The sequence below is a fragment of the Bufo bufo genome, chromosome 1, assembly GCF_905171765.1.
Source record: "Bufo bufo chromosome 1, aBufBuf1.1, whole genome shotgun sequence".
NCBI classification, from domain to species: Eukaryota; Metazoa; Chordata; class Amphibia; order Anura; family Bufonidae; genus Bufo; species Bufo bufo.
This window is the reverse complement of record NC_053389.1, coordinates 424,568,202-424,582,587: the sequence shown is the minus strand read 5'-3', so window position 1 is coordinate 424,582,587 and position 14,386 is coordinate 424,568,202.

Here is a 14,386-nt window from a genome sequence, read left to right as displayed (position 1 = left end):
TTTCCATTTGGCATTTCCCTCCAGGAACATCAACCCTGTTACATATCTTTGTGTCATCAGCAAAAAGACAAACCTTACCAGCGAGGCCTTTTGCAATATCACTTATGAAGATATTAAACAAAATCGGTCCCAGTACAGATCCCTGTGGAACCCCACTGGTAACATGACCTTGTTTTGAATGTTCTCCATTGACTACAACCCTCTGTTGTCTGTCACTCAGCCACTGCCTAATCCACTCAACAATATGGGAGTCCATGCTCAATGACTGCAGTTTATTGATAAGTCTTCTATGTGGGACAGTGTCAAAAGCCTTACTAAAATCTAGATATGCGATGTCTACTGCACCTCCACCGTCTATTATTTTATTCACCCAGTCAAAAAAATCTATAAGATTTGTTTGACATGATCTCCCTGAAGTAAACCCATGTTGTTTTTCATCTTGCAATCCATGGGATTTTAGATGTTCCACAATCCTATCCTTTAATAGGGTTTCCATTAATTTGCCTACTATTGATGTCAGACTCACTGGTCTATAGTTGCTCGATTCCTCCCTACTACCTTTCTTGTGAATGGGCACGACATTTGCCAATTTCCAATCTTCCGGGACGACTCCTGTTACTAATGATTGGTTAAATAAATCTGTTAACGGTTTTGCCAGCTCACCACTAAGCTCTTTTAATAATTTTGGGTGTATCTCATCAGGCCCCTGTGACTTATCTGTCTTCACCTTAGACAGCAAACTTAGAACATCTTCCTCTGTAAAGATACATGCATCAAACGATTTAATAGTTATTCTTTCTAGTGGAGGTCCTTCTCCTTTTTCTTTTGTAAAAACTGAACAGAAGTATTCATTAAGGCAGTCGGCTAGCCCTTTATTCTCTTCTACATACCTTCCGTCCTTTGTTTTTAATTTAGTTATTCCTTGTTTTAATTTCCTTTTTTCATTTATATATCTGAAGAATGTCTTATCCCCTTTTTTCATAGACTGAGCTAGTTTTTCTTCTGCCTGCGCTTTAGAAGTTCTTATAACTTGCTTGGCCTCTCTCTGCCTAATCTTGTAGATTTCCTTATCTTCATTGCTCTGGGTTTTTTTATAATTACAAAATGCTAGCTTTTTATTTTTAATGATTTGGACCACTTCTGCTGAGTACCACATTTGTCTCCTCCTTTTTTTGCTTTTACTGACAAGTCTAATGCAATTTTCTGTTGCCTTCAATAATGCACCTTTTAAGTAGTCCCATTTCTCCTGGACTCCATGTAATCCGTTCCAGTCTGATAAGGACTCATTTATGACTAATTTCATTTTTGAAAAGTCTGTTTTTCTAAAATCTAAAACTTTTGTTTTTGTGTGGTGGGACTCTTTCACAGTTCTTATATTAAACCACACTGACTGGTGATCACTAGATCCCAAGGTTTCGCCTACAATGACATGCGCAGTGTTCTCCAATTAACTTGTATGGAAGCAGTGGGGTCCTCCAGCCACAGCTCTCCCAGCTCCATTCTCCTTGTAGGTGCAGGTCAAAGGGTGGGACATGCACCTATGAAACAATGGGGGCATATCCTAGCAATATGCCGCCATTGTATGTGGTATCAATACCCCTTTAAGGTAGGATGAATTTTGGTTGGACTTCCTGGGAGTCATTAATAGGGTATACTCTGCCCATCTGGCCAGAGACCCAAAGATGTATATATTAGGATATACAGTATAGCGGACACACAACTACATGCACATGCTGAAATACGTAGCGGTAGATAGTTATATGTGAAAAACCTATATAACAGATGTTCCACTGTATAACCAAGAAAAAACCTTTACATAATATAACACCTATAAGTTCTCTTGGGGAATATATTAACCACCATTAAGTACAAAAATATAAATTTGTATTTATACAATGAGTTAAAAGGCATCTTTCAGCAGATCTGTACCTATGAAACTGGCTGACCTGTTACATGTGTACTTTGGCAGCTGAAGGCATCTGTGTTGGATTCCATGTTCATATGTGTCCTCATTGGGCAGGCAGTGAAAACATCATGACACCTGACCCTGACAATCAAAGTGCAGAGGGTGACCCACTTGAAGATGGAATTGGCATGTTTTTTTTGGGGATATTCCTATAAGTCGAGTTATTAGGGGTCTGAATAAGTTTCTTATTATTTTTAATAGAAGTTAAGTCTTATCAGTGGAGTCTTTAAGCCTTTCCCGACCAACGCCATAATAGTACAGCGCTACGGGAAGTGACTTTCCGACCAGTACTATGGTAGTACTATGGCGCGCTGCTTGGGCGGATGCAAGAGCTGCGCCCGTCGATCAACTGCAGGGAGACCGGCTGTTCCTGTTAGCTGGACCCCTGCTGTATGCGCCGACTTTGGTAAAAATACTGATGCCGGCACATTAACCCTCACTATTACGCGGTCAGCGCTGACCGTGGCATGTGCTGGGTGTGTGGAGGGAGGGAGCTCCCTCCCCTTACCCATCGGGTTCCCGAACTGCTGTGACTTTGACCCGATGGCAGTAAGGCAGCCCGATGCCTTCCATAGGCATCGGGGCTGCCTTCCATGTAAAAGCCTGTTAGATCCAGCCCCCTGGATCTCACAGGCAAGAAGACTGTAAGTGTGTTAGGGCTCATGCACACGAACGTATTTTATTTCCGCTTCCGTTCTGTTTTTTTTGAGGACAGTATGCGGAACCATTCACTTCAATGGGGCTGTAGAAAATACAGAAGGTACTTCGTGTGCATTCTGTTTCCAATTGTCCGCATGGCCGTTCTGCAAAAAAGTAGTGCATGTCCTATTATTGTCCGCAAATCACGGTCCAAATCCCCATTTAAGTCAATGGGTCTGCAAAAAATACGGAACGCACACGGAACACATCCGTATGTTATCCGTATTTCATCCATATTTTGAGGATCCCTACTGTAGAAATGCTATGCCCAGCCCATATTGCTCATGTGTTTGGTGATTAATAAGTTACTGTTTCTGTATACGATCAAATGCAAAAAACTGATCAAATACGGAAACCATACGGATATGTTTTGTTCAATAACGGAACGGAGGAGGACTTAAATCAGAGAAAAAAAAAACTTCAGATACAGAACAACGGATCAGTGAAAAACGGACCGCAAAACAACAACGGTCGGGTGCTTGAGCCTTTATAGTGTGTAATACACTTACAGCCAATGCATTACAATACAGAAGTATTGTAATGCATTGTGCAGGGGATCAGACCTCCAAAAGTTGTGGAAAAAAATTAATTGTAACGGATCTCCTGGCACCCCGACTGGGTACCTCCGTCGATGGATGCTCCTAGTGCTTCTCGAGGACTCCAAGCACTCCACTTGACACCGTAAGCACTGCAGACCCCACAAACCGCCGTAGCTTGGTTGAGGTCTCACCGTCTCCTACCCACCCTGGACCTACGACAAGGCTCCAGGCTCCAGTGGGTGAACCTCTCTTCCTTCAGAGAGTGATGCAGGAAGAAGTAACAGGAACAAGCTCTTACAAGAGCTAGTAGTTATAGCCAGGGGAGTGTACAGCGTATAGCAATCCCCATACACATGAGACGAGGCTCTATGTTGAATGCAAAACAGGAACTCTTTATTGAACACACAGCATTGACTTATATACACATGACATACTGAGGACATGACATAGCAGCCAATCCTACAGTTTAAACACAAAACTAACCCTATTCAACAAACACAATGGCATTGTCTGTGACACAATTAACAATGAACATGCAAACAGATATCTTCACCCCCTCCATAATGAATGAATGGAAAGAGGAGACACATGTGATGGGATTATCTCCTGAGTCTATCATAGGAGTCGGCTGCTATTATAATCAACTATCTTAATCCCATCACTAACACAATCAGTGGGAGTTAACCCTTTTTGTGTTGCTGAATCCACACCATGCCTTTTTAACGGGTAATAGGAAATATGTGGCATATAAATTACACACATAAATCAGGGTTCATAGTTCCTTGTAACCCCAAAAGGTCTGAGGGGGTCTCCATAGTTCTCGGTCCATAGTCTGTAGGAAGGAGGCTGGCCCTCAGGCTTCTCCAGCAGCCCCAGTGACGGTTCAGTCCGTCACATAAATGTTAAAATAAAAAGTTAACCCCCTTCACCACCAGCGCCGTAATAGTACAGTGCTGGCCGGGTCTTTAAAGATGGCGTCCCCTCCTGAGCGCTGCGGGCGCCATAGCTGCGGGTGGCCGTCTGCTTCTTAGAGCAGACACTCGCGGCTCATGTCCGCAATCGGTAGTAATGCCGATCACAGACATTTAACCCCTCAGATACCGTGGTCAATCCTGATCACAGCATCTGAGCACGCTGAAAACCGAAAACGCGCACTTTCGGTGGTGATCCGGCTCCCCCGTGTGGCGATCGGAGGAGCCGGAGGAGCCGGAGCTTGTGTGCAGCAGCCCCATACTTTGTGAATGACAGGAGGCTGCTGCATAATATTTCCTATGGAGCCCTTGCCTGTAATAGGGCTCCATAGGAAACTAATAAAATCATCATAGATTCCAATGCTAGTGCATTGGAGTCTATGATAATAGCAATCGGATGATTTATTGTTATAGTTCCCTATGGGAACTATAAAAAAGTGTTAAAATTTTACTAAAAAAAATAAAGTAAAAAAACATAAAAATTAAAATCACCCCCCTTTTCCCAAGATAAAAATAAATGAACTAAAAAATTTTTAAAAATATTAATCGATGTGCAAAAACAGAGGGGAAACAAACCAGGCTGGTGTAGTGAGCTGCATTTATATTTATATAAGGAGATATATAACGCGAGTTTGACCGCGACGCGTGGTTGATTAAGTGTGGTTGCGTAAGTGTGTGACTTAAGATTAAGTGACTTTGGATTCAGGGACTTCAGTGGGGGACTGCAATTAGCCTGTTTCTTATTACTACATTGTATTGTATTTTTTGCTTTTGTGGTGTAATCCCCATTTAGTATGTGTTGCACAATTGACAACGCAGTCCAGTGCACATCTTGCATGATGTATGTTGTATGCAGTCCTGGAACAGCCGTTCAAGGGTGTATATCTTTGTTCAAGATGTGAGCAAATTACCCGTTTGGAATCGCTAATCGAGTCTCTAAATGGGCAAGTTGCAACACTGAGAGGCATTGACAATTTGCAAAAGAGTTTGCTTCTCACCGAGCAAGCACTCTTTGGGGTAGATGAGGGGGAGGGTGACAGAGAGGAGGCTGAGGAAAGTGAGGTAGCTAGCTGGGTAACAGTTAGAAAGCGGGGTAGAGGGAAGAGTGCCAGGGAGGCTAGCCCTGATCTGACACACCCCAACAAGTTTGCACGTTTGGCAGATGAGGGGGATGTCAGTCCAGGGACGGCACTGCCGCAGTCGGACACTTCCTCTGCCAGTCAGGGGAATGTCAGCTCCGGTAAGCAGGGGACCAGGAGAGCAGGGCAGGCCAGACAGGTGCTGGTAGTGGGAGACTCAATTATTAGGGGAACAGATAGGGAAATCTGTCACGAAGACCATGATCGCCGAACAGTGTGCTGTCTTCCTGGCGCTAGAGTTCGACACATCGCGGATCGGGTTGACAGATTACTGGGAGGGGCTGGAGAAGATCCAGCGGTCATGGTCCATATCGGAACTAATGACAAAGTTAGGGGTAGGTGGAGAGTCCTTAAAAATGATTTCAGGGATTTAGGTCAAAAGCTTAGGGCAAGGACCTCAAAGGTAGTATTTTCCGAAATACTGCCTGTACCACGGGCCACACAAGAAAGGCAGCGGGAGATTAGGGAAATTAACAAGTGGCTCAAGAGCTGGTGTAGGAAGGAGTGGTTTGGGTTCCTGGAGTACTGGGCCGACTTCTCTATCGGCTACAGGCTCTATCGTAGGGACGGGCTGCACCTTAATGGGGAAGGGGCAGCTGTGTTGGGGAAGAAGATGTCTAGAAGGTTCGAGGAGTGTTTAAAACTAGGGACTGGGGGGGGGGGTAATTACACTATAGAAGGGGAAGATAGTGCAGATAGAGACCGGGGGCAAGGTAGTAGGACTGGGGGAGGAATGGAAGGAGGGACTAGAACAGTTCAGAAGGAAAGGTGTAGGGTAAAAAATATACATAAACCTCTCAAATGTATGTATACTAATGCCAGAAGCCTGACTAATAAAACTGGTGAACTGGAATTAGTGATGTGTGAGGAGGACTATGACATAGTGGGAATAACTGAGACATGGCTGGATGATAGCTATGACTGGGCGGTTAATGTACAAGGTTACAGTCTGTTTAGAAAGGATCGTCAAAACCGGAGAGGGGGAGGGGTCTGCCTTTATGTAAAGTCCTGTCTAAAGCCCACACTCTGTGAAGATATAAGTGAGGGACATGAACATGTGGAGTCACTGTGGGTAGAGATACATGGAGCTAAAAACAACAATAAATTACTAATAGGTGTTTACTATAAACCGCCTAATATACCAGAGTCCACAGAAAATCTACTACTAAACGAGATAGACAAGGCGGCAAATCATAATGAGGTGGTTATTATGGGGGACTTCAACTACCCAGATATAGACTGGGAAACTGAAACTTGCATATCTCATAAAGGAAACAGATTCTTGGCAATAACCAAAGACAATTATCTCTCCCAACTGGTTCAGGACCCGACTAGAGAGACGGCCATACTGGACTTAGTATTAACCAATAGACCTGACAGAACAACAGACGTGCAGGTTGGGGGACACCTGGGAAATAGTGACCATAAAGTAATAACCTTCTAATTATCATTCAAAAGAGCGTTTCTACAGGGAGGAACAAAAATACCAAACTTCAAAAAAGCGAAATTTAGCCAACTAAGAGAGGCCATAGGCCTAACTAAATGGGATAAAGTCCTCACAAATAAAAATACAGCCACGAAATGGGATATCTTTAAAAGCATCCTAAAAGCTCATTGTGAGAGGTACATACCGGGAATAAAAGGTTAAGAAACAAAAAGAAACCAATGTGGATAAACAGAACTGTAAAGAAAGCAATAAATGACAAAAAGAAAGCATATAAAACACTAAAACAGGAGGGTAGCACGGAAGCACTGAAAAACTATAAGGAAAAAAATAGAACATGTAAAAAACAAATAAAAGCGGCCAAACTAGAGACCGAGAGATTAATTGCCAAAGAGAGTAAAACTAACCCTAAAATGTTCTTCAATTATATAAATGTTAAAAAGTATAAATCTGAAGGTGTCGGTCCTTTAAAGAGTAATGAGGGGGGATTCGCAGAGAGCGACGAGGAGAAAGCAAAGCTGTTAAATATTTTTTTCTCCAATGTATTCACTGAGGAAAATAAACTGTCAGATGAAATGCTGAATGTTGAAATAAATTCCCCATTAAAAGTGTCCTGTCTGACCCAGGAAGAAGTACAACAGCGACTTAAAAAGATCAAAATAGACAAATCGCCAGGACCGGATGGCATACACCCCCGTATCCTAAGGGAATTAAGGAATGTCATAGCCAGACCCTTATTTCTGATATTTGCGGACTCTATAGTGACAGGGAATGTCCCACAGGATTGGTGCATGACAAATGTGGTGCCAATATTAAAAAAGGGTCCAAAAGCAGAGCCTGGAAACTATAGGCCGGTAAGTTTAACATCTGTTGTGGGTAAACTGTTTGAAGGTTTTCTGAGAGATGCTATCTTAGAGCATCTTAACGGAAATAAGCAAATAACGCCATATCAGCATGGCTTCGTGAGGGATCGGTCATGTCAAACTAATTTAATCAGTTTCTATGAGGAAGTAAGTTCTAGACTTGACAGCGGCGAATCAATGGATGTCGTGTATCTGGACTTCTCCAAAGCATTTGACACTGTACCACATAAAAGGTTAGTATATAAAATGAGAATGCTCGGACTGGGAGAAAACGTCTGTAGGTGGGTAAGTAACTGGCTCAATGATAGAAAACAGAGGGTGTTTATTAACGGTACATACTCAGATTGGGTCACTGTCACTAGTGGAGTACCTCAGGGGTCAGTATTGGGCCCTATTCTCTTCAATATATTTATTAATGATCTTGTAGAAGGCTTGCATAGTAAAATATCAATTTTCGCAGATGACACTAAACTGTGTAAAGTAATTAACACTGAAGAGGACAGTATACTACTACAGAGGGATCTGGATAGATTGCAGGCTTGGGCAGATAAGTGGCAGATGAGGTTTAACACTGACAAATGTAAAGTTATGCACATAGGAAGGAATAATGCAAGTCACCCGTACATACTAAATGGTAAAACACACGGTAACACTGACATGGAAAAGGATCTAGGAATTTTAATAAACAGCAAACTAAGCTGCAAAAAACAGTGTCAGGCAGCTGCTGCCAAGGCCAATAAGATAATGGGTTGCATCAAAAGGGGCATAAATGCCCGTGATGAGAACATATTCCTACTACTTTACAAATCATTAGTCAGACCACACATGGAGTACTGTGTACAGTTCTGGGCTCCAGTGAACAAGGCAGACATAGCAGAGCTGGAGAGGGTCCAGAGGAGGGCAACTAAAGTAATAACTGGAATGGGGCAACTACAGTACCCTGAAAGATTATCAAACTTAGGGTTATTTACATTAGAAAAAAGACGACTGAGGGGAGATCTAATTACTATGTATAAATATATCAGGGGTCAGTACAGAGATCTATCCCATCATCTATTTATCCCCAGGACTGTGACTATGACGAGGGGACATCCTCTGGGTCTGGAGGAAAGAAGGTTTGTACACAAACATAGAAAAGGATTCTTTACGGTAAGAGCAGTGAGACTATGGAACTCTCTGCCTGAGGAGGTGGTGATGGTGAGTACAATAAAGGAATTCAAGAGGGGCCTGGATGTATTTCTGGAGTGTAATAATATTACAGGATATAGCTACTAAAGAGGGGTCGTTGATCCAGGGAGTTATTCTGATTGCCTGATTGGAGTCGGGAAGGAGTTTTTTATTCCCCTAAAGTGAGGAAAATTGGCTTCTACCTCACAGTTTTTTTTTGCCTTCCTCTGGATCAACTTGCAGGATAACAGGCCGAACTAGATGGACAAATGTCTTTTTTCGGCCTTATGTACTATGTTACTATGTTCCCGATACGGCAAACAGCAAAACGGAAAAAAGCACCCAAATGGCCCATTCACCGTTGTTAGTCGCTTCATTTTCTACAAAAAATTTAATAAAAAGTGATCAAAAAGTCATACACACCCCAGAATAGTATCAATGAAAAGTTCAGATCGCCCTGCTAAAAAATGATCACTCCATACAGCTCCGTACACATAATTACAAAAAAGTTATAGGGGTCAAAATATGGCGACAAAGAAATAAAACAGATTTTTTTCCTACTTTTAAATTTTTTTATCACTATCAAAACGCAAGAAAAACTATACATATAAGGTATCGCCGGATTTAGTACTGACCTGTAGAAAAAAAGCAACTGGGCAGTTTTATCGCACATCGAACGTCCTAAATCAAAAATAAAAAACATCAAACTGGTGGAATTGCTTTTTTTTTTTTTGCAATTTCACCCTATTTGAAATTATTTTCCCGCTTCCCACTACATCATATGCAATATTAAATGGTGGCGTTGGAAAGTACAACTTGTTCCGCAAAAAAAAGCCCTCATATGGCTATGTGAACAGACAAATAAAGTTATGGCTCTAAAAAGGCAGGGAGCGCAAAACGAAAACGCAAAAAAGAAAATCTCAGGGTGTGAAAGGGTTAAAGTTAAGTTTTGCATAATAAAAATAATAAAAGTTTCAAGTAAAAAAAAAAAAGCGTTCTTTTCCCATAATTAAGTAATAAACAAATAGGAAAAAATAGGAAAATAAAGTATACATATTAGGTATTGCCGCGTCCATATCAACCGGCTCTATGAAAATATCACATGATCCACCTTGTCGGGTGAATGCATTTAAAAAAAATAATAATAATAAACAGTGCCAAAACAGCCATTTTTGGTCACCTTCCCTCACAAAAGTGTAATACCAAGCGATCAAAAAGGCGTATTTAGCCCAAAATGGTACCAATTATCCCGCAAAAAATGAGACCCTACCTACGAAAATCACCCAAAAAAATAAATAAAATATGACTCTCAGAAAATGGCAACACAAAACTAGATTTAATTCTGTTCGGAAATGCATTTACTGTGTAAAAAATAACAAAAATAAAAATGATAGATATATTAGGTATCGTCACGTCCGTAACTACCTGCTCTATAAAAATATCACATGAGATGCCCCCTCAGGTGAATGCCGTAAAAAAAAATGTTTTATAAACTATGCCAAAACATCCATTTTTTGTCACCTTGCCTAACAAAAAGTGTAATACCAAGAGATCAAAAATTCTTATGTACCTCAAACTGGTACCAATCAAACTATCATCTCATTCCACAAAAAATGACACCCTACATAAGACAAAATTCATATGGAGCTCTTTCCTTCTGACCACTGCCACGTGCCCATAGAGCAGTTTACCACCACATATGGGGTATTTAAGTAAACTGTAGAATCAGAGTAATGCATATTGAGGTTTGCTGTTGACATTTGCCGTGTTGCAAGAAAAAATGTATTAACAAAAATCTGCATAATAAATTAAATTTCTCCTACATTTTCCTTTAATCCTTGTGGAATACTTAAAGGGTTAACAAAGTTTGTAACATCAGTTTTGAATAATTTGAGGGGTGAATTTTCTAAATGGGGTCATTTATGGGTGGTTTCCATTATGTAATCCTCTCAAAATCACTTATATAACTGAATTGGTGCTTAAAAAAATGGCTTGGGAAATTTTGTTGAAAATTTAAAAAAATGGCTTCTAAACTTATTAGCCTTCTAACGTCCTAAAAAAAAAAATTACATTTACAAAATGATGCCAACATAATGAATGGGAATGATGACTGATATCTATTTTATGAGGCATTACTATCTGTCAAAATTGTGAATTATTCAAAATTTTTGTAAAATTTGGGATTTTTTTTATAAATAAAGGAAAACTATATTGACTCAAATTTAGCATTGTCGTGAAGTACAATGTGTCACGAGAAAACATTCTCAGAATGGCTTAGATAAGTAAAAGTGTTCCAAAGTTATTAACACACAAAGTGACATGTCGGATTTGTAAAAGATGGACTGGGCAGGAAGGTGAAAACTGGCCCGGGATAGAAAAGGTTAATACTGTGATATGACATTCATACACTGTGATTATCTTTATCCTCTTGATAATATACGCCACACATGTACTGCGGATGCCGTCTCTTTAAAGATGGTGCCCACTCTGGACCATTTATTCAGTATAAAAAAAAAAAGAGGAAAATCGTATAAATGTGGTATCATTGTAATCGTACTGTCCTTGAGAAATAAGGGCACAAGGTCAGTTTTACTGTATAGTGAACACCGCTTTTTTTTTTCCAATTCATTCATTGTATACAACTTTTTTTTTAAATAGATCTTTATTAGACTAAAACATATACAAACCGTTTTCTTTTTTTCTTCTTCATACAAAATTACTTATTATTATAATTATTCTGAATTAATATTATTTTAACTTCCCCTTAACCACCCATTACCCACCCCTCCCTACCCTTGCGATGCATCTCAAATCCCTCTATCACACTAATAAAGACGAGAGAGGATAGATAAGAGGGCTACTGAAGAAGATGGGAAAAAAAACTATGGAGAGTTAAAAGATAGAAATGGAGGTGAGGAAGTTTAGAACCTCCAAGCCTCCCATATATTAAACCATTTTTCCTGACTGTTTCTTTGCTCAATATCCAGCATTCAACCATAAATGGAATGAAGTTTCAATTTATGGGTAACAAAGTTATGAATCGCAGACCAATATTGTTTAAGTTCTGGGCAGGACCAAAGCATATGTAGGTGATCAGCCCCAGGTACGGTAAGTCCCACCGTGGACACTTAGAACTATCTCTTAAGCCGCATTTATTAAGCCATAAGGGCGGAACATACAATCTATGCAAAATAGCAAAATATAAAATTTAGAGGTGGGACGAATCCAATTTTTTTCGAATCCGAAAAGGTTCTTGAATATATCGAATCGTTTGAATCTCAAATCCTACGAATCCTGTATATAAGAATTGTCCAGGGATGTGCTGTCCAGAAACAATGGATCTGTATGGGGATGAATGATCACAGACATGGTACTAGAAAATCATCCCCATACAGAGGAAATGATCACTACATGTAAATGCAGCTCTCACCTCCTCGGAGGAGCAGGCAGTTACTTCCCAAAGTTCCCAATAACTGCCTGTAATGAGGACCACAGGCTTGGTCTATAGGACAGCTTCAGTTGTCTGTAGTCACAGTTAGACTGCACCCTCTGCATGTCTCATGAGAGAGCGACTTCTTGTGACTACAGAAAAGTGACAAGATCATTGGGAAGTGCATTGGTACGATGACCCCCATCATCAGCTTGCCACTCACCTATCAATAGACAGAAGCAGACCAGCACAACACAACTTGCAAGAAGTCACTACTACTACTCCAACCCTCTCCTGACAGCATGCTCGGTGCTGTAGTTTAGAGAGGCTGAACTACGGACTTGCTATGAGACGTAAAGCAGTTCAGTGAGTGCAATGAGAAACATAGGAGAACACAGAGCTGCGCACACAACTTACCCCGGAGCTCACAAACACATCTCTGCAGTGCAGCAGCCAGCAGATAAGGTGCCAGCAGATAGGACTACGGAAGCCACCAGAGAACCAAGAACCTCAAGGACGGCGGCTGAAGAGGCTCAAACCACGTCAGTTTGTCTGAACCACCTCCTCCTCTTCTCTCTTTTGTGGGTGGAAAAAAAATATATTGGCAGGAGAGCTGTGCAAACAAGTCCAGATAATGTCACCCGCTGCCCGGGCACGGCAGAGGCGGCCGCCCGGGACCCGAGGTGAGTGCGCTCCTCAGGCTGCTGTTATGCGGTGCTTGCTTCAGTGGCGGATCCAGAGCCTGGTCTCGGGAGGGGCAATTCCAGATTAATTTCTGTCCGTCGCCACTGAACAATGGTGCTTATAGAACAGACTACACAGTGTAGAGGTATACTTCTTTGTGGCCTCAGTAGATGCCCCTATAGTGCCCACCAATAATGTGCCAGTAATAAGTGACCCCAATAATGTGCCAGTAATAAGTGCCACAATAATGTGCCAGTAATAAGTGCCCCAATCATGTGCCAGTAATAAGTGCCCCCAATAATGTGCCAGCAATAAGTGCCCCCAATAATGTGCCAGTAATAAGTGCCCCCAATCATGTGCCAGTAAAATGTGCCCCCATAGATTCTCCCCAATCATGTGTCAGTAACAAGAGCACCCCCCATCATGTGCCAGTAACAAGAGCATCCCCCCATCATGTGTGAGTAACAAGAGCACCCCACATCATGTGCCAGTAATAAGAGCCCTACCATTATGTGCCAGTAATAAGAGCCCCCCATCATGTGCTAGTAATAAGAGCCCCCATCATGTGCCAGTAATAAGAGCCCCCCATCATGTGCCAGTAATAAGAGCCCCCCATCATGTGCCAGTAATAAGAGCCCCCCCAAATGTGCCAGTAACAAGAGCCCCCCCATCATGTGCCAGTAATAAGAGCCCCCATCATGTGCCAGTAATAAGAGCCCCCATCATGTGCCAGTAAAAAGAGCCACCCATTATGTGCCAGTAATAAGAGCCCCCCATCATGTGCCAGTAATAAGAGCCCCCCAATCATATGCCAGAAATAAGAGCCCCCCATCACATGCCAGTAATAAGAGCCCCTTATCATATGCCAGTAATAAGCCCCCCATCATGTGCCAGTAACAAGAGCCCCCCTAATGTGCCAGTAAAACTATTGTACATATAAAAAAAAAGAAACACTTACCATACTAACACATACTTACCTCCATGTCAGCGATGCAGGCCTCTTCCGGCCTGTGTCCCGTGGTGTGCGGCTGATGTCATCACGCCGCCTGAGACGGCCTCTGATAGGCTGCAGGAAGGGGAAGGGACACATCTCTCCCTCTCCTGCCCCACAATCAACTCGCCAGGCCCTTTGTCCGGGTGATTGCGTTTAATAAATAGTGCCTTTAGTAGTAATTTATACAACTGTGCAATCTTAACCCTTTGATCTAAATTCCCTAATAAATCATTTAAAACAGTAGAAATATCTGTAATGTCCCGGAGTGCCATTACCACTCCTTGGCACCTTTCTACCACTTCCTATAGGCTAATATAAAGTGTAATCTAATGTAGTAGTGTATTTATCTTCACTGTACATATTTATTCATGTAAAGCTGTTATATTCATGTAATTGCCTGGTCCAAATGCAGATGGCGGCAACACTTGGCAGTGCTAGTTTGATTGAATAGATTGGATTGTCCATTCTCTCTCTCCCTCTAGAGGGAGAT